This window comes from Hoplias malabaricus, chromosome Y (assembly GCF_029633855.1).
Source record: "Hoplias malabaricus isolate fHopMal1 chromosome Y, fHopMal1.hap1, whole genome shotgun sequence".
Lineage (NCBI taxonomy): Eukaryota > Metazoa > Chordata > Actinopteri > Characiformes > Erythrinidae > Hoplias > Hoplias malabaricus.
This window is the reverse complement of record NC_089820.1, coordinates 33,940,617-33,961,870: the sequence shown is the minus strand read 5'-3', so window position 1 is coordinate 33,961,870 and position 21,254 is coordinate 33,940,617. Positions and strand designations below refer to the sequence as shown.

General features: G+C 46.6%; 1 non-coding gene and 1 pseudogene across 1 annotated transcript; both read right to left on the bottom strand.

The window, feature by feature from the left end:
- The window catches only part of LOC136679870 (28S ribosomal RNA), a 5,479-nt pseudogene extending 3,993 nt beyond the window's left edge, over positions 1-1,486 (bottom strand).
- A 266-nt stretch (positions 1,487-1,752) lies between these two features.
- LOC136679839 (5.8S ribosomal RNA) lies at positions 1,753-1,906 on the bottom strand. The gene has a single exon (XR_010796622.1). It is a non-coding gene; the product is annotated as a 5.8S ribosomal RNA (ribosomal RNA).
- Positions 1,907-21,254: the final 19,348 nt, after the last annotated feature.

The following is a 21,254-nucleotide window of genomic DNA, read 5'->3' as shown; positions in this document are numbered from 1 at the left end:
CCAGTGCCATCCATTTTCAGGGCCAGTTGATTCGGCAGGTGAGTTGTTACACACTCCTTAGCGGATTCCGACTTCCATGGCCACCGCCCCGCTGTCTATATCAACCGACACCTTTCCTGGGGTCTGATGAGCGTCGCGTCGGGCGCTTTAACCCGCGCGTTCGGTTCATCCCGCAGCACCAGTTCTGCTTACCAAAAGTGTCCCACTTGGCACCATCATTCGATGCCCGGCTCCGAGCCTGCGAGCCGGGCCTCTTACCCATTTAAAGTTTGAGAGTAGTACGAGGACGTTTCGGCCCCGCAGCCTATAATCATTGCTTTACCGGATAAAACTGAGTTTGGTGCCAGCTATCCTGAGGGAAACTTTGGAGGGAACCAGCTACTAGATGGTTTGTTTAGTCTTTTGCCCCTATACTCAGGTCAGACGACTGAATTGAACGTCAGGACGGCTACGGGCCTCCACGCAGGGTTTCCCCTGGCTTCGCCCTGCCCAGGCATAGATCACCATCTTTCAGGTACCACCGTGTATGCTCTTGCTCCACTCTCCACTCACTGGAGAGCAGGCCGGTGGTGCGCTGTCAACCCACCATGGACGGGGTGTCTTAGATCTCGCCGTAGCGGGCCTAGCCCGGGGCTGAGGACAGCCCAACCGGCCCGATCGACCGAACGATCCCGAAGGAGGGGAGAACGCGGAAAGGACATTGCTCCGCGGCCCCGGCGTTATCGGCGAAGTCGGAGCAAGGGGCTGTAGCGGAACGCCTGTGTCCGGGGCCGTGTGGGCCCCATCTCCGGATGCACCTACCTTCACCCTCGGGCCCTTCCAAGCCTAGCCGGAGCTGGTCGCGACTCACCACCACGCGGGGAAAATGCACCTGATGGGTCGAGCCTTCATACGCCCGAGAGGCCCGAATTCGGGAGGCGAAGCTCAGGGCCGAGCAGGGAGTGGGATCGCCCCCTCTCTCGCCCGGATGAACTCGCCTCCAAGTCACGGAACCACACGAGCGCAGGCCGTCCGCCCTGCTGAATCCCCCGGGGCGGTCTTCTCGGTCCCCCGACCGTTTACCTCTCAACGGTTTCACGCTCTCTTGAACTCTCTCTTCAAAGTACTGTTTTTAACTTTCCCTCATGGTACTTTGTTCGCTATCGGTCTCGTGCCGGTATTTAGCCTTAGATGGAGTTTACAACCCACTTTGAGCGGCATTCACAAGCAACCCGACTCCGGGAAGCCCGATCTACCCGGCGGGATGCGGGACGATACCGGGCCTTCACCATCTATGGAAGACACGTGCTTGCAAAACTTGGTCCCACGTCCGCACCGAGACTAAACAGACTTCCGTACGCTACATTTCCCGGTCCACCCCGGTCAGGGGAAAGAGGGATTCGGCGCTGGGCTCTTCCCTCTTCGCTCGCCGCTACTAAGGGAATCCTTGTTAGTTTCTTTTCCTCTGCTTACTGATATGCGGGTTGTCTTGTCTGATCAGAGGTCGCACTACGAGGCTGTTTTGCGGGGCGCGGGGCGCAAACCCCCTGGCCGCTCACCGTATTATGGTGCCCACCCTCCGACGGCGGGAAGCCCAGCGGGGAGAGACGATGACGGATGGGACCCGGACCTAATGGCTCTCCCTACGTCCGGAGCTCTCGCCACACGGTGGTTTAAGAACCGAGTCTGCGTTTAGGAAGACGAAGGGCCGTCCGAGATGGAGGCCCTGCGAACTTCCAGCCGCGGTCTGGGAAGACCGATCGATGGGTAAAGCGACCCTCAGACAGGCGTGGCCGCGGGATGGACCCCCGCAGCCGCAATGTGCGTTCGAAATATCGATGATCTGTGTTCCGCATTTCACATTATTTAACGCAGTTTACCGCGTTCTTCATCGATGCACGAGCCAAGTGATCCACCGCTAAGAGTTGTATCATTTTGCCCGCCCTTACGGACGGGACTTTGGGGTTGCCTTTTGAACAACAGAATTTAATGGTTTAGGTTAGGTTCACGTCCCTTGGATGAGATGGAAGGGATTCATGAACAAATGGAATTTTATGGTCGGGTGACCCTGGGCTGGGGGTCATTAAACCCGGCTTGGCATCCAGATGGATCGCCTCGGTGGTGCCCAACCTTCCCTTTACGTGTTAGGAGACCAAGACACCCGGGGGTGTAGATGGCTAGCGTGCGCTCTTAACCTCGCTGTTTCCAGCGAGGCCCGCTGGTTCGCTTCCAAGTCCCCAGCAAGGGGGAAATCTGAAAGATCCCACTAAGACCGGCGTTGCGCCGGTCCACGCCTCGGGGGGTTTCTCTGGGCCCCGTCAACTCGCGCACGGCCATCAGGGTAAGTTTGACTTAGCTTGTGTAGTGTATGTTGGTCATACACCGTGAAATATAAATATATTTCTATATTTATATTTATAGTTTTTTATTTGTTTTATAGCCTTGACCTTATTCAAACTCCTCCAATCTCTGATATTTGACTTAATGAAATTAATTAAGATTTATAATTGGCTTAAGCAATTAAAACATTAATAATTAGTTTGAGAATGAATAATAATCATGCTAAATGAGTATGTCAGGATTTTCAGGAAAATAATAAACAAATTGCAAACACTGTGATTTCAAATAATGAGAGTTTTATTAATAAAGAGAAGTATTTAATTAACATAGCACAACCTTGTAATCTCACGGTGTCCGGCAGGGGGAACTGATTCGAGCTTAAAGGTGAGCTAGGCGCTTCTGACTTGTGGCTAAAGTTACTAGCTAAGGTTTAATTAATACAAAATTTATCAAGAACTTAATTCGGTTTTCAGCTCTGGAAATGCATAAGTTTAGCTTACTTTTTCGTCGATTTTCACCACTCGTTTGGATGCAGAGGCTCTTTGAAGTCCTGGGAGTGGAGGCGTCTCACTTAGTCTCGCGGTTCTTACCGCAGAAGCATCCAGGCTGAGTTAGCGTGGAGGTCTTTCTTCGTTGATTGAGTTGTCTCGGGCGTACCCGGAGTGTGATGACGCAGGCGGCAGGATCCTCTCTTCGGCCTTCGGTCCGGAGTGGGAGAGTCCAAAATATGGACGTCTTAGACGAAAGGTTTGCTGGTTGCTGCAGTTCCAGAACTGAAAATCGCTTCAATAAACTTATTTATTCTGAGACTTTTTGGTATCTCGGCAGTGTTTCCTTACCCTGGCCACGAATAAGTTCACCTGCTTCGATCAGTCGTGAGATTAAACTTAGATTGGGTTATAAGACATAAACATGATTAAAAGAAAAGAAGATATTCAAATTACTCGACGTATTAGTAAAACTTCATACTCTTAGCTAATTTCGAGACGTCTCTCGTAAGCTTTCAATGAAGTCTCTGAGGTTTTCCTTTGTTTCGTTGTCGGCGTGGAGAAGAAGTCGTTTTCTGGACCATGCATAGGTGACAGGCTGAACTGGCCATAGGGGTTGAGACGACAGTTCTCTAAGAGTGTTATCTATGGGGGTTAGGTCAATGACTTGGGTTCCCTCATATTCTAGGCGAGTTAGTGTTTTAGTATCTAGCTCGATGGTGTGTTTGGAGAAGAACTCTGAGATTTCTATGTCGCTCTCATATTGGTCAGGGTTTAGGTGATACAGGGCCAGGTCTCCTACATGTAAGATTGCGTTTACGGGGACGTCTACCCAGAAGGTTTGGCTAGGAAGGAGTACCCTTTCTGAGGTGTCATGTTGATCATAGGTTAGTAGGGCCTCTCTAAAGGGGGTGTTAACCAACCAACGATTTCCAACAATTTCAGCTTGAGTACTGGTTACCAAACGTCGGGGCGTGACGACTACCGGGCATTGAGTATTACTCATCATAGGCTTAAGGCCACAGATCCCATTTGCGCTGTCACGAATGAAAGGTTTGCTAGGGCACAAGTAGTGAATGTCTTTAGTGAGTGTGCACATAAGCAAATTGGGTACCAGATATAGGTCAGGGTTATCGTCTTGGTATGCTACAAGAGATGTTGTTTTCACACGAACGTAGGCAGAATCTTGCCAGAAGCCAACGTTGACAACATCTTTCAAACGGTATATGTTTTCAGGCGCCATTATGGGAAGGTTAATAATGAATGCTAATTCTCGGTCTTGAGGATTAACATAAATTGGGATGGCGCTACCTAAGGTATAGGCTAGGTGGGCCTGGAGGTCAGTAACTACTTCTCGAGTTGCTGTGGATAAAATCTCCTGTACTAAGGATAGAGGCACCAGGTAGGGAGGAATTCTCCCCATGGCTAGGCTATCTACAGAGGAGCTGATTTCTTGTAGCATATCAGACAATAACATATTCACAAGCTGGATGTGGGCAAGGTCAAGTTGTACTACTGAAAGCATGGAGTTAACCGTCTGGAGCGTTTTGTTCAAGGCGACACTGTGAGCGTTGAGCACTACGACGGTGCCACGTAGGGTTTACCCAATGGTTTGCAGGTGCTGCTGCTGTTTGTCTAATTGGGTTTTAATGTTCGGAATTTCAGCTTGTAATTCCCCTACTTGACGTTTGACAGTGGCTACATTGACGGCATTGACGGTGGACGTTCCGAGACTCAGTAGTGATCCCACAGTTGCAGCTGCCATTAGCAATCCGCCTATGAAGCGTTTAGGTCGTTTATTAAAACCATTTAGTTCTGATCGCGTTACGGTAAACTTTTGTAGCTGGCGGAGCATGTGAGTTACGTCTGCTTCAGCATGGCTGATAGCTTCCTCAGTCCATCTAACTCCATTCCGGCCAGTCTGCAGAGTGGTTATCGGTAGGTTTTTGCTACACGCTTCGGCGGGATTCAACCATACAAATACTCTCTGGGTATGGAGGCGGCAATTAGTGATTAGCAGTCCCGGCTGGTCTTTCAGTATTATTCCTGAGTCAGGACCTGGTTCGATCACTTCAGGGAGCACGGCGGTTCCTAGGGAGCCGACGATCAGGAGAATGAGCAGCGGGGCCATCCTACCGGAAGAGATGCTCATGGTTAGATTTAGGGTATTTACGGCGAGTCGTTTAGACAAATTAAAAAAAAAAAAAATTCTATTTTTGATACCCCCCTTTTGATAAAAGTTTCCTAGGGTAAACAATCTATAATAATTGACGATGAGGGACTAGGGTCTTGCACCCTGAGTGTCCTCAGTCTGGTTAGAAGCTCGTTGCCTGCTAAAGAGCGAGAGAAAAAGAGAAAAGGGATAGGAGAACTAAGGTGTGAGTAGAAGGTTATAGTTGTTTGTTAACTAACACCCTTCCTGCCTTTGGTTCTGTCGTTTATGATCTAACACAAGCATTAGTATCCCCTACAAGTCCCATGGGGGTTGTGTGTGGTCGGATTTGGTTGCGGTGGACCCATTTGAGTTCAGTACTGCCCCGAGCTTTGTTTATTTTGATCCTGTAAACAACGGGGGACAGTTTGTCTGTGATCTTATAGGGACCGGACCATCGGGGTAGGAATTTGCGGGCCCCCTGTTTTTCGCGACCTTCCAACAGGTTGGACAAAGATGTAGTACCATACCTTGTCCCCTATTTGGAGTTCGTCGTGGGATGCTTTGTGATCATAGTACGCTTTGCGACCTTCTGCACTTCTTTCCAGTTTCTGCTGGGCAAAGGCGAAAGTAGCTTTGAGGTGTTTCTGCAGGTCCTCCATATACTGATGAGTGGTGTAGGCTACGGCTATGCTAGCTTCACCTGGCTGATATAACAGATGTAGAGGCAGAGTCATTTGTCTCCCTGTCATCAACCCAAAGGGTGAGACCCCGACCGCGTCGTGTGGGGTCGCCCGTATGGCCATCAGTACGAGGGGGAGTTTGACATTCCAGTCTCGTTGGTTTGCTGCTACATACTTTTTCAGTATGCTAACAACAGTTCGGTTGGCTCGCTCTACCTGACCTGAGCTTTGAGGATGGTAGCTAATGTGAAGGCTGGCTTTTACTCCTAAGAGTTGCCAGAGCTGCTGCATGACCTCAGCTGTGAAATGTGTCCCTCTGTCAGAGTCGACACGGCTGGGTAGGCCAAACCGTGAGAAGACATGGTTCATCAGTAAGTATGCAGTGGTTATCGCTGTGTCATTCGGTGCGGGGAGGCATTCTACCCATTTAGTGAATGCACACGTGACTGTGAGGAAGTACTTGTTACCTCTTACTGTTCGAGTGAGTGGTCCAACCCAGTCTATCTGAAGGTTTGACCAAGGGAAGGATAATCCCTTCTTTTGCAAGGGGGCTCTATGAAGAGGATTCGAGGGTTGAAATTGGCAGCATACCAGACAGCCTTTAATGTAATCAGCCACATCTTTTACCATGTGGGGCCAATATGCCACCTGCCTGAGCACATGGTGTGTTGCTTTGACCCCTTTGTGTCCCGCAGATGGGGAGTCATGGGCGTGCATCAGCATCACCCCCCTGTGGCACTGAGGAACCACGAACGTAGGTGAAGTGTGCGAGTCAGTGGCATGAACTAGCAAGCCTTTGACGACTTGGAGGGACGCTTTGGCGCCGTATAGGTCTTTAAGGCCTGGTATGGTGTCAAGATCCTGTGCTGCGATTGGATTAGTAGATGGGTCAGAGACATGGCTAAGCATTTTAGAAATTGATGGGTCTCGAGCTTGGAGAGCAACTAAGTCGGCGTCCAAAAAAGCAGGGTTAATAGAGACAATGGTAGTTTTGGCATTGTCAGGCGACGCCTTTGTTACAGTTCGAGACCGTGTGACAGCTAGGACTTCGATGTCGGGTGGGTTTGGAAAAAGGGAGGGATCGAATGTCCACGATGTGCCTTCGCGGGCCCCTTGTTTGGCTAAGCTATCTGCTTGATCATTGAATTCTTTGTCATTTCCCAGGACTCGGGAGTGACCCTTCACTTTCTTCCAGTAGATCTGCAGGTCATGTGTGTCTGCCAAGTGTTCGCATGCCGCGAAAAGCTCTTTGTGTTTAACTGGCTTTTTGTTTGACGTGGTGTAGTTGTTGGTTTTCCACAGTCTCAAGTGGCATGTGAAACTTAGGCGCGCGTAGTTGGAGTCTGTGCAGATCACCAACGTTTTTACGCTTTTCTGGACTGCAGACTGGATTGTGATGAGAATTCCTGCTATTTCAGCATATTGGGAGGACTGAGCACCCAATTTGAAACTTAGGGGTTCGTGAGGCCATCCGTTTATTCCGATAATACCCACCCCTGCCATCAGGGTGTGTTCTCGGCGGAACGAACAACCATCTACATACGCAGTGACAAGGTCTTTGCATGTGTTAGGATCGAAATAGTGGTGGTTAGCCACGGTGGGTACGAGGGTTTCTGGAGATTGTGGCACTTGGGAAGGAATGTTTCCTTCGCATCGCCTGCAGGAAGCAAGGCCTGTGCCTAGGGGGCTCTTGTAGTTTTGCGCGTAACGTACTTCTAAGACAAAGCTTTGGAGAGCCATTAGCCAGGATGCTACTCGAGCGTTAGTTACTACACCCTCTCGAATTCGTTGGCTGTTTAGGAAAGTGACTGGTTGATGATGAGTTTCAACAATCACCTTCTGACCACCTAGGTAGTTGGAGAAATGTTTGACTGCCCACACTGTTGCTAGTAGTGCTTTTTCGCAGTCACTGTATTTGTTTTCGGCAGCCAGCATAGTTTTACTAGCATAGGCTATGACACGTTTGTCTCTGTCGTGTAATTGATACAGACCGGAGCTGAGACAGTGGTTCGAGAACCCTACTTCTAGGTAGAATTCTTTGCTACTGTCAGGATAGGCAAGGCATGGAGCCGTGCACAGTTTCGATTTTAGTGCCTGCATGGCGTGTTCCTGGGCTTCGCCCCAGATGAACGAAGTGTCCTTTTTCAGGAGGTCATAAAGTGGGCGAGCTAGGTCCGCATAGTTCTCTATGAATTGTCGTGAGTAGTTGCATACTCCTAAGAAACTGTGGAGTTCCTTAAGATTGGTGGGTGCTGCGAGGTTTGTTACCCCTTGCACTCGACTCACTTGTGGTTCAACACCATCAGTGCTTACGAGCAGACCGACGTAATTCACTTTTGTTCTGCACCACTGACATTTGGAGAGTGATATTTTCGCACCTGCTGTTGTAAGCTGGTCAAGAACATGATCAATCTCGTCGATGTGTGCCTGTAGGGAGTGGTTACGCATGAGTATGTTGTCCACATATATGAGGGTGCCTCGCTCGCGGGCATCAGGGCATGCTTTGTTTAAGAAAATATTAAACTCCGCGGGTGAGTCGGCATATCCAAAAGGGCACCGAGTGAATGTGTACTGTCGGTTTGCGAAAGTGAAAGCGAGCTTGTGTTGGTCTTCTGCTTGCACCGGGATGGTCCATAAGCCAGAGGCTACATCGATGGTGGAAAAGTATTTAGCGTTTTGGACCGAGGGAAGTTCTTGCTCCAATTGTGTCATCGGCCATCGAGACAAGGGAACCTGTTGATTTAGTTTCCGATAGTCGATGGTTAAGCGCCATTTACCATTTGGTTTTATGACGGGCCATAATGGTGCCGAATACGTGCTGTTACAGGGTCGAATTATGCCCTTTTCCAGCAAGTCATCAATGATTTCTTGTACCGGTTCATAGAATGCCAACGGAATTTTGTATTGGCGGACAAACGTGGGTGGTGCTCCTGGACGAGTGGGAATGCGTACTGAATGAATGTCAGTGAGACCACAGTCCGTTGAATCTTTGGAAAAAGATTTTTGATATTTAAGGAGCACTTCACAGAGTTTCTCACGTTCTTCTTTGCTTTGGAGGGCGTCTGCCTCCTTTAGGACTTGTTCGACTTGGATACGAAATTCGGAGTCAGATAGTTCTTTCGAAGTACGTGGATTTGAAGTGTTTTCTCCTGCTTCGGGAAGAGATGGTTCCCGGGAGGATTCCGGGGATGAATCTATGGAAAGAACCGTGATCGTCATTTGATTGTCGTCAGCGAGATCTATCCTGCAAATGGCGTCGTTGCTCATGTCCAGAGCTGAGAAGAGAGCAACAGCTCGTGTCGGATGAGTGTAGAACACCTTTGATTCTGCATGATCAAGAAGCAGGGATTCAGGCATTGGTCCTATGATCGGAATTCGCAACTCGAAGTCATGGAATTTCGTACTGACTAACCAACCCAGAGGGGATGAGTGAGGGATCGTTAAGGGTTGAGTGGTTTCGTTCCGTACGAATAGATAGGTGGATCTTGCTCGTGTCTCCACCAAAGGTGTGGCTTCGAGGGTGAGGCCGAGTTCGAAGAACTGATGTGATGGTTGGAAAAGTGCATGCACATGGCTTAAGTGTTGGCCAGGTCACATGACTAAGCGGATGGGTACATTTGCGGTGTTTGCAGGTACCTGTGAACCTTGATTAGTGACCTGACATACCTCGGGAATAGTTTGTCCTGAGCCTAGGTTGCTGAGATCAGAGGACCAGGTTTCCGTTGAAACATCAGTCAAAGACCACAGTACACTATTGAGAGTGTCTACGTGGACGTCGAGGCGCACCAAGAAGTCACTTCCAATGTAAGCGTCGTGCGGCAAGTTAGGGACAACCAAGAAATAATGGGTGATTACCCTTTTGTTCCACTGGACGGTTAAAGCGCAAATTCCATCAATGGGTGACATTGCTTTTGATGTCAGGTTAAGAGGAAAGCAACAAGGACTGCTCACCAAAGGAATATTTGGTTGAGTGAGGCACAGAGTGTTAAAGAGGGTTTGGCTTATGGCGGACTGGTCGGTCCATAGAGCCAGAACTGCATTGTCTACATGATAGTCCTGCATTGTGAGACCATTCACGATGGGAAGGCCTGGAGCGTCTGTTGTAGACGGCTGTGTGAAAGTGCATAGGAATGTGTTCCGTTGTTCTAACATGGCACTAGGGGGCCAGGGAGAGACTGCTGTCTCCGGCGTGGCTGCCATGGGCTCAGTTTCCTCTTCCTCAAAGTGAGGGATCTGACTTGGTGGATCTCCTATTGATTCAGGCCGGATTTCGAGACGGCAACACTGAGCTTCCCGGTGGTGTGGGGTGCAGATGGGTAAAGGCTCACGCACTTGTGCCCAGATCTTTGACCTTTTGAAGTCAATCAGTGGTTCGAAGCGATTAAGGAGATCTTTGCCGATAAGGAAGGGAATTGTTTCGAGAGGAGACACATGGACTGGATGCACTAAGGTCATTGGTCCAATGGCTAAGTGTATTAGTGCCATAGATTGGATAGTGAGGCCTGCATGTGAATACGGCTGAATTTTAAGAGAACAGTTTTGGAGCTGTATCTCGCGATTTTCATGCCGCGCAATGGCTCGAACCTGGCGGAAGACATGAGCGTGACATCTGATGCAGTGTCCAACAGGGCCTCATGTACTAGCCTTCTCTCTACAATGGTGGACAAGTAGAATTTGCGTGCAACCCCTTTCTCTGTTAGGTGTCCCATGAATTGTCGGACGGGTGTGTCGCCTTCAATGACTGAGGGGTCATTTGGCATTAAACCTTCTTTACCGTCTAACTGAACAACCAAAACAGCACTGGAGGGTGGTTGCGAGTCACCCCCCTGTATCATTGGGTCTTCAGTGTTTGTTTGGGTCACGAGGAGATTGCACGGTGCGCTAGAAGACGGAGCTTCGCTTGTCACTTCTCCTACATAACTCTCTAACATTTCTGGAGTGTTAGAGGATGGCTTTGGGTTAGACCGCACAGAGGTGATAGAAAGAACGTCAGGTTTTTTCTTTTTCTCTTTACAGATCATTGCAAGCATTTGGCGGATATCCTCTAATTCCTTAGAGGTGAATTCCTTGCCTTTAAGCTTGTCTTTAGAGTGATTCTCTTTATTTTGATACCAGTATTTCTCTTTCTTTTCTCTATAGGAATCAGAAAGCTGGTTCGGAGCTGTTCGCTCATATCCCTTATGGGGATGTGATGGTTTTCCACGGCCCGCACCGCGGTTTTCTACAGGGTAATAGTCACGACCATACCCAGCCCTGTCCCGAGGGTTCCAGAAATCTTTGTCGTGATTTCTGTCTGGCCTGCGAGGAGGGTAGCGCTTGTATTGGTGTGAGCGCGGATGAGGTTTCGGGCCCTCACTAGTCCATGGAGTGGAGGAAGGATCCAGGGCGGATCTTTGTGGATCGGCCTGGGTGGCACCTTCTAACTCTAAATGTGGGGAGTTGGAGTCGACATTGAAGACTTGGGGTGTTTCGGACCGCCTGTTGGGAATTTGTTGGGATTTTAGGAAACCTCTGAGTGCTAAATCGCGCAGCTGTCTGCTAGACAGGGTGCGAGGGCAAGCTGAGACTCCCAACTGATGACTGGTGTGGGGATGGAGGTTTTGGATAAATAGTGATTTGAAATTTAACTCTTCCTCCATTCCGGAGTCATTTCTAGGTCCGAAGTACGCCTGTCTGAGTCGGTTATAATATTGCTGAGGGGATTCCTGGCGTTGCTGTTTTATGTTCAAAGCAGCGGCCAGTCCGGTCTGTGACAGGTGATTGGAGAATTCTTCCTCCAATGCTTGGCACAGCACATCATATCGCGCTTTTACATAGTCTGGCTGACGTTCAATGAAGTTGCTGACGTCTCGGTTGGAGGTTAGTTTAATCACATATAGTCTGTCATCTATGGTGATCCCGGGGAACCTTTGGAGGTAAAAGTCAATATTTTTAGGTAGGAAAAGATATCATTAGAACCGTCAGGTTTGGGATCAAAGCGGGTTATATTACGCGCGATTTTATCTAGGTCCTTATATGAGGGACCTTGAGAGGGTAAAGGTTGAGGGGACCAGACACTGGGTTGCAGTGCTCTGGGTCTAGCAGGGCGGTGTAAAGGACGGCTGACAGGAGACACAGGGGAAGGTGAAATACCCGTTGATACCAGAGGAGGTGCTGCAGCAGCTCTAAAGGTTACGGTCCCTGAGTCTGGTTCCTGATCCTCACTATCTTCCTGCTGGTCTTGTCTTTCTGTAGCGGCACTAGGTGGCACATCAGGTGTGACCTGGGGCAGTGTGTTCCCTTCAGCTATTTCACTTTGAAGTTGACTTAACTCTGCCTCTACCTTTGCCTGCTGTCGCTGTGATACCTCGAGCTCACGTTCGCTGGCTCTGAGCTGTACTAAAGCGAGGATGGCTATTTGACCTAATGCCTCCGTTAGGGACTTGCCCTTGGCCATGTGGGTTAAGTGGTTCTCTACCCACTTAGCCACCATGTGGTCACGGCCGACCAGGGAGGTCTTCTGCACAGTCTCTGCGAATCCAGGCATCACATCACTGGTGATGCTGGTCAGAACAGAGAATGCTTCATCCCACAAACCTTCTACATATACTTCCGAGGGAAAGGTTCCTTCTGCCATGTTAGCTGTGTTTTAACTGCGAGGTGTAACTTACTTCTATTTAGTTAGGATTAATTCCGTTAATCCCTTTTCTAACTAAATCTGAACTAAATTCACCTGTACCGAGTGCTCTAAGAGTAACTGCTAGTATGTATGGTGTTAGAGTTCACTTGTGAATCTCTAAGGGAAGTCTGTTAGTAGGAGAGGGTGGAGTGAAAGTTGCTATGCGCAAGTGAATACAAGAAGAGAGGAAAAAAAAATTTCAAAAAAATTATTTCAATAATTAAATTATTAAAAATTTTGAATTAAAGAATTGTCGAAGAATTTGGATTAAAGAATTTAAAATTAAGTAAGATCTATTACTATATATACTTTCCAATTAAGGAATTATGAAAGTAAAAGAATTTTCTGAATTAAAGAATTATTAAGAACAGCAAGATTAAAAGACTCTCTCTTTTAACTGCGTTTGTGATCTGGTATCGCGTTAGAGTGTCAATCTCTAATTACTGCACACTGTCTGCTGTAGTTGTATCAACTTATTATGCTTCCAAGCCTTTACTTGTAATTATTCAGATGTGCAGAGTTTAGAGACAGCCACTATAGCTGTGATACCAGGTCTTATCAGTGTGAACTGGTCGACAATTTCAATTGCGATAGCAAGTTTTCTCCACCAGAGGGTACTGAAGGTAAGTCTGAATGGCAACAGCGAGCTTCAGTATTTAAGTTGAACTTAAATTGTAATACCAGACTAGGACACCAGAGGGCGACAAGCAAGTTACAATGCAATAGCAGCAATGGACAACAGTCGGCGCTGGTGGGAATCCCAATAGACACGGTACGAGCAGACAATATAACACAAATGGGAATTTCCACTGTAGCGGGAAGTTTCAACACTAGAGGGTGTTATCAAGTTAAAATCTAAAATGGGATAAAGATTTTAAACGCTCAGATACTCTATCAAAAATAAAAATTTAAATTTAAAAGGGGAACAGAGATTTTACACTAAGGTATTTTAAAAGAATTTCATCTGTAATGACAACTTTTAAACACCAGAGGGCTGCTAAACACTTATGTTGTCTCGGCGGACAACCTCCCAACCACTAGAGGGTGTACGGGAATCAAACGTCAAGGGTAGCACCGCTTGACCACAAGGAGGAGCACGGGAGGACACGCTTCAATGGACGCTAGTTATGAAGTATTTTTCCCTGCAATTACGCACTTATACCACAAGAGGGAATTTGTCTTCCTCTGTTTTGGGGGCGTTTTGAATTTCCCTCCTTAGTTTCAGCTACGCCCCTTCAAAGGGGTTTGTTCCTTTTCTGAATACGAGTTCAGTCTAACAGGAACAGCTGACAAGAGCAGACCGCTCTTCACACAAGCCGTATTTCCGGCTGTTTATTAACCTCCCAATCGCCTAGCGCGCGATCTCGTTATTAACGCTGGTAGCGACCCAGTTTAAAACGAACGGGGGTATTCGGTTCGGTGGTCTCTCGCCGGGATTCGCGGCTAAGGGGTCGAACCGAAGGCAAAGTCTTAAAAGCGGAGTTTCGCGCAATTTAGACGTGCCCAGGCCTCAATTTAATGCATGCAAAATGGCGCAGAGCCGCGCTCTTTCAAAAACAACCAAGCTTATTTTTCTCAACCGGTATATACCACAGAACAGTTTTTCAGCAGTAACAAACACAACACGAAATTACCCACATCAAGCTTTGAATCTCAATCGTTATTCAGCAACACAAACAGCGGAAAGTATTTCATAAACCCAAGCTGAGATTGTTTCAGTGTTTTTACAGTTTGTTCATTAAAAGCCTTTTTCCTGGCCCCACGTTGGGCGCCAAAAAAAAAATATATTATATGTAGTGTATGTTGGTCATACAGCGTGAAATATAAATATATTTCTATATTTATATTTATAGTTTTTTATTTGTTTTATAGCCTTGACCTTATTCAAACTCCTCCAATCTCTGATATTTGACTTAATGAAATTAATTAAGATTTATAATTGGCTTAAGCTATTAAAACATTAATAATTAGTTTGAGAATGAATAATAATCATGCTAAATGAGTACGTCAGCATTTTCAGGAAAATAATAAACAAATTGCAAACACTGTGATTTCAAATAATGAGAGTTTTATTAATAAAGAGAAGTATTTAATTAACATAGCACAACCTTGTAATCTCACGGTGTCCGGCAGGGGGAACTGACTCGAGCTTAAAGGTGAGCTAGGCGCTTCTGACTTGTGGCTAAAGTTACTAGCTAAGGTTTAATTAATACAAAATTTATCAAGAACTTAATTCGGTTTTCAGCTCTGGAGATGCATAAGTTTAGCTTACTTTTTCGTCGATTTTCACTACTCGTTTGGATGCAGAGGCTCTTTGAAGTCCTGGGAGTGGAGGCGTCTCACTTAGTCTCGCGGTTCTTACCGCAGAAGCATCCAGGCTGAGTTAGCGTGGAGGTCTTTCTTCGTTGATTGAGTTGTCTCGGGCGTACCCGGAGTGTGATGACGCAGGCGGCAGGATCCTCTCTTCGGCCTTCGGTCCGGAGTGGGAGAGTCCAAAATATGGACGTCTTAGACGAAAGGTTCGCTGGTTGCTGCAGTTCCAGAACTGAAAATCGCTTCAATAAACTTATTTATTCTGAGACTTTTTGGTATCTCGGCAGTGTTTCCTTACCCTGGCCACGAATAAGTTCACCTGCTTCGATCAGTCGTGAGATTAAACTTAGATTGGGTTATAAGACATAAACATGATTAAAAGAAAAGAAGATATTCAAATTACTCGACGTATTAGTAAAACTTCATACTCTTAGCTAATTTCGAGACGTCTCTCGTAAGCTTTCAATGAAGTCTCTGAGGTTTTCCTTTGTTTCGTTGTCGGCGTGGAGAAGAAGTCGTTTTCTTTGCGGTTTCAAAGTTTCTTCTCGTCGGCTGAACTCTTCTTCTTCTTGGCTGCTGAACTGATTCTGTCGGATGCTCGAAGAACTTCTCGTAACTCTGTTGAACTTCGAACTCCTCAGAACTTTGAACTCTTTGTCTGAATACTGAACTGAACTCTCTGTCGGAGACTCTGTGTTTTCAAGGCTGGCGCGGTCACGCCCTAACGGGAGGCGTCCTCTTTCTGATTGGACACAGATTCAGTCTCACGTGACTCTCGCGAGGGGGAGAGAGTAAAAGGGGGTTTGAGTCATTGGTTCACAGAGAAAGAATATGAATTTTGCGTATTGAAATTCTTATACCTGTTATCAACATATAACAATGAGTACACTGGATTATTAATATCAAACATTTACATAAGGTTTCATTTTTATGTCCCATTTATGACGATACGCTGGAAAGGAATAGAAATCCGTTTTCTCTTATTCAGAGGTAGGATTTCTTTTCATGATAGAAACAACCCACAATATACAACATTTCATTAGGAGGTAGGCATTCATCTGAGGGTACAGAAAGTGGCATTGATACATCCGGCGGAGTTTCCGGCGGCTCCGAGCGAGGCGTAGTTTCGCCGGTGTCCCTTTGGGGTCGCTGTTGATCCATGTGTAGGTTGTCGCTTAGATGAGTCAATGGGGTTCAATTCGAGGTCGCTCCTTTCTGAACATCTGTTGATTCCCGTGGAGATAACGAGACTTTGAGGTGCCACTTTGTCCCAAGCGGGATTATAACCCTTCCTTTTGTTTGAGGTTCCTGTCTCTTAAAAGCATTATAAAATAGGTTATCTCCTGAAGAGAGGGGGTCGTTGGGGCCATGTGTTGAAAGTGTCCTTTGATGTTTTAGCTTATGTGTGTGCGCGCGGTTGTAAAGTCCTTCAACCCCACAGGTACAAACAATCCTCTGGAATGTGACTTGGTCGCAGAGGAACGGTCCTATTCAGACTGGAAAAGTTTTAATTCAAAACTTTTCATTTCTTCATTTCAATCTGTCCAAATATATCTTAGGTCTATACTCCACTACACTTGCGTATGGGTCCCCGGAGGGGATGAGCGGGCCCGGTGGTGCGCTCCCAAGTCCCCACGGAGGGTGAGGCTGGGTGGAGATCTCACCTGAGTTCCGCATCCGGGGCTCATCAGCCCCTTCAACTCGCGCACAGGTCTTAGACCATTTATACGGTCTGTCTTTCGCGAAGCCCAGGGAGGTGCCGATATACACCTCCCGATCCCTGCATGCGCTCTTAAGCTCTGCTCTAACCCGAGAGGGAAAGAGTTTCGCCCGTGGTGCGGTTCCCCTACGAAAACCTTGTTACGACTTTTACTCCCTCTAGGTAGTACCGGTACATGGTTCGCGGACAAAACCCCATTCAAATAAATTGCCGGCGGTCACATAATTGCCGCGTGGGATCGTATTACGATATGGGATCCCACCAGCCACTTAGGTAAATGGCCGGCGGGACGTTGGGTACTAACCACATTTGACTTACTTACTGCGGGCAATAGCTTGTTCGTGGGACTCACTAGGGGCATAGTCGCTCCATCCGTGAACTTGTGGCGTCGAGGCACCCTCATCCGCAGCGCTCAATTTGTCCCAAGTGCTCTTGAAAACGGATGGAGGCGTCACCATCCCAGTGTACATTTAGACAACAGTCTCATATACATTGCTCGTGGGATGAGCCCATCTAGTGACCCTCTGAGTGCCCTTCTGAGACTCTGGTTTGTCCAGGTGGCCAAAAGAACATGTCTGTGTAGTGACATTTGTTTAGATGAGGTCATGGAATGACCACAAAGCTGGGCAATTGCCAAAACTGCATTTAACATCCCACTTTCAATGTATTTGAATTGAAGCATATACATAGGAGATGGACAAGGGTCACCAAGTTGCTGACCATTTTTTGTATCCCACTTCCAATGTATTTGAATTGAAGCATATACATTGGAAATGGACAAGGGTCACCAAGTTGCTGAGCTTTTTTTCTATCCCACTTCCAATCTATTTGAATTGAAGGCAATAGATTGGAAGTGGGACGTAGGCCACTGAACTGACCTATCCCACTTCCAATTTATTTCAATTGAGGTCGATACATTGGAAGTGGGACGTCGGCCACGGAACTGACCTATCCCACTTCCAATTTATTTCAATTGAGGCCGATATATTGGAAGTGGGACGTCGGCCACGGAACGGACCGATCCCACTTTCAATCTATTTGAATTGAAGGTGATACATTGGAAGTGGGACGTCGGCCACGGAACTGACCTATCCCACTTCCAATCTATTTGAATTGAAGGTTATACATTGGAAGTGGGACGTCGGCCACGGAACTGACCTATCCCACTTCCAATCTATTTGAATTGAAGGTGATACATTGGAAGTGGGGCGTCGGCCACGGAACTGACCTATCCCACTTCCAATCTATTTGAATTGAAGGTTATACATTGGAAGTGGGATGTCGGCCACGGAACTGACCGATCCCACTTCCAATTTATTTCAATTGAGGTCGATACATTGGAAGTGGGACGTCGGCCACGGAACTGACCGATCCCACTTCTAACCTATTTCAATTGAGGTCGATACTTTGGAAGTGGGACGTCGGCCACGGAACTGACCGACCCCACTTCCAATCTATTGGAATTGAGGTCGATACATTGGAAGTCGGACATCGGCCACGCAATTTCACACACTGTCTTGTGGGGTGTACATGATGAACATATTTCAATTAGGGGTCATTCAGACCTTTCTAAGGGGTGTCCAAAACCCATGTATGAAATTTGAATGGGAATAAATTGGAAGTGGGACGTCCAGAATCTGGGCTTGGGGGGGGCGCAGACTTCGGCACTTCGACTAGTTAATCATCTGGGACCCTCAAACAACATATCGAAGGGTCGGGTCACTGCGACCTTTCCAAGTATAGGAAAAAAAATAAAATAGTTCCAGAAAATTGCCTTTGAACTGGTCAGTTAGGCCTCTGTTTCCATTCAAGTGAATGCACAGAAAAACTGAACGTTTTTATGGATTTTTCATAGAAAACAACACCCTAGGCTTACGCAATTTTACACACTGTCTCGTGGAGTGTACATGATAAACATATTTTTAATTAGGGGTCATTCAGACCTTTCTAAGAGGTGTCCAAAACCCATGTATGACCTTTGAATGGGAATAAATTGGGAGCGGGACGTCCAGAATCTGGGCTTGGGGGGGGCTGCCGACCTAGCCGCGTCAAATACTTAATCATCTGCGACCCTCAAACAACATATCGAAGGGCCGGGTCACTGAGACCCTGTTTAGTATGGGGAAAAAAAATCAGCAAATTTATTCCAAAAAAATTCCCTCCAACTGTCAGTTAGGCCTCTGTTTTTTTTCGAATCTTTTCAAAGATTTTTCATAGAAAACAACACCCTAGGCTTACGCAATTTTACACGCTGTCTCGTGGAGTGTACATGATAAACATATTTTAATTAGAGGTCATTCAGACCTTTCTAAGGGGTGTCCAAAACCCATGTTTGACCTTTGAATGGGAATAAATTGGTAGTGGGACGTCTAGAATCTGGGCTTGGGGGGGGCTGCCGACCTAGCCGCGTTGAATACTTAAACATCTGCGACCCTCAAACAACATATCGAAGGGCCGGGTCACTGCGACCCTGTTTACTATGGGGAAAAAAAATCAGCAAATTTATTCCAAAAAAATTCCCTCCAACTGTCAGTTAGGCCTCTGTTTTGTTTGTTTTTTTAATCTTTTCAAAGATTTTTCATAGAAAACAACACCCTAGGCTTACGCAATTTTACATGCTGTCTCGTGGAGTGTACATGATAAACATATTTTAATTAGAGGTCATTCGGACCTTTCTAAGGGGTGTCCAAAACCCATGTATGACCTTTGAATGGGAATAAATTGATACCGGGACGTCCAGAATCTGGGCTTGGGGGGGGGCGCGGACTTCGGCGCTTCGACTAGTTAATCATCTGGGACCCTCAAACAACATATCAAAGGGCCGGGTCACTGCGACCTTTCCAAGTATAGGACAAAAAAAAAAAATGTTCCAGAAAATTGCCTTTGAACTGATCATTTAGGCCTCTGTTTCCATTCAAGTGAATGCACAGAAAAACGGAACGTTTTTATGGATTTTTCATAGAAAACAACACCCTAGGCTTACGTAATTTTACACGCTGTCTCGTGGAGTGTACATGATAAACATATTTTAATTAGAGGTCATTCAGACCTTTCTAAGAGGTGTCCAAAACCCATGTATGACCTTTGAATGGGAATAAATTGGGAGCGGGACGTCCAGAATCTGGGCTTGGGGGGGGCTGCCGACCTAGCCGCGTCAAATACTTAATCATCTGCGACCCTCAAACAACATATCGAAGGGCCGGGTCACTGCGACCCTGTTTAGTATGGGGAAAAAAAATCAGCAAATTTATTCAAAAAAAATTCCCTCCAACTGTCAGTTAGGCCTCTGTTTTTTTTTTCGAATCTTTTCAAAGACTTTTCATAGAAAACAACACCCTAGGCTTACGCAATTTTACACGCTGTCTCGTGGAGTGTACATGATAAACATATTTTTAATTAGGGGTCATTCGGACCTTTCTAAGGGGTGTCCAATACCCATGTATGACCTTTGAATGGGAATAAATTGGGAGTGGGACGTCCAGAATCTGGGCTTGGGGGGGGCTGCCGACCTAGCCGCGTTGAATACTTAATCATCTGCGACCCTCAAACAACATATCGAAGGGCCGGGTCACTGCGACCCTGTTTAGTATGGGGAAAAAAAATCAGCAAATTTATTCCAAAAAAATTCCCTCCAACTGTCAGTTAGGCCTCTGTTTTTTTTTTTTAATCTTTTCAAAGATTTTTCATAGAAAACAACACCCTAGGCTTACGCAATTTTACACGCTGTCTCGTGGAGTGTACATGATAAACATATTTTAATTAGAGGTCATTCAGACCTTTCTAAGAGGTGTCCAAAACCCATGTATGACCTTTGAATGGGAATAAATTGGGAGCGGGACGTCCAGAATCTGGGCTTGGGGGGGGCTGCCGACCTAGCCGCGTCAAATACTTAATCATCTGCGACCCTCAAACAGCATATCGAAGGGCCGGGTCACTGCGACCTTGTTCAGTATGGGAAAAAAAATCAGCAAATTTATTAAAAAAAAAATCCCTCCAACTGTCAGTTAGGCCTCTGTATTTTTTCGAATCTTTTCAAAGATTTTTCATAGAAAACAACACCCTAGGCTTACGCAATTTTACACGCTGTCTCGTGGAGTGTACATGATAAACATATTTTAATTAGAGGTCATTCGGACCTTTCTAAGGGGTGTCCAATACCCATGTATGACCTTTGAATGGGAATAAATTGGGAGTGGGACGTCCAGAATCTGGGCTTGGGGGGGGCTGCCGACCTAGCCGCGTTGAATACTTAATCATCTGCGACCCTCAAACAACATATCGAAGGGCCGGGTCACTGCGACCCTGTTTAGTATGGGGAAAAAAAATCAGCAAATTTATTCCAAAAAAATTCCCTCCAACTGTCAGTTAGGCCTCTGTTTTTTTTTTTTAATCTTTTCAAAGATTTTTCATAGAAAACAACACCCTAGGCTTACGCAATTTTACACGCTGTCTCGTGGAGTGTACATGATAAACATATTTTAATTAGAGGTCATTCAGACCTTTCTAAGAGGTGTCCAAAACCCATGTATGACCTTTGAATGGGAATAAATTGGGAGCGGGACGTCCAGAATCTGGGCTTGGGGGGGGCTGCCGACCTAGCCGCGTCAAATACTTAATCATCTGCGACCCTCAAACAGCATATCGAAGGGCCGGGTCACTGCGACCTTGTTCAGTATGGGAAAAAAAATCAGCAAATTTATTAAAAAAAAAATCCCTCCAACTGTCAGTTAGGCCTCTGTATTTTTTCGAATCTTTTCAAAGATTTTTCATAGAAAACAACACCCTAGGCTTACGCAATTTTACACGCTGTCTCGTGGAGTGTACATGATAAACATATTTTAATTAGAGGTCATTCGGACCTTTCTAAGGGGTGTCCAAAACCCATGTTTGACCTTTGAATGGGAATAAATTGGTAGTGGGA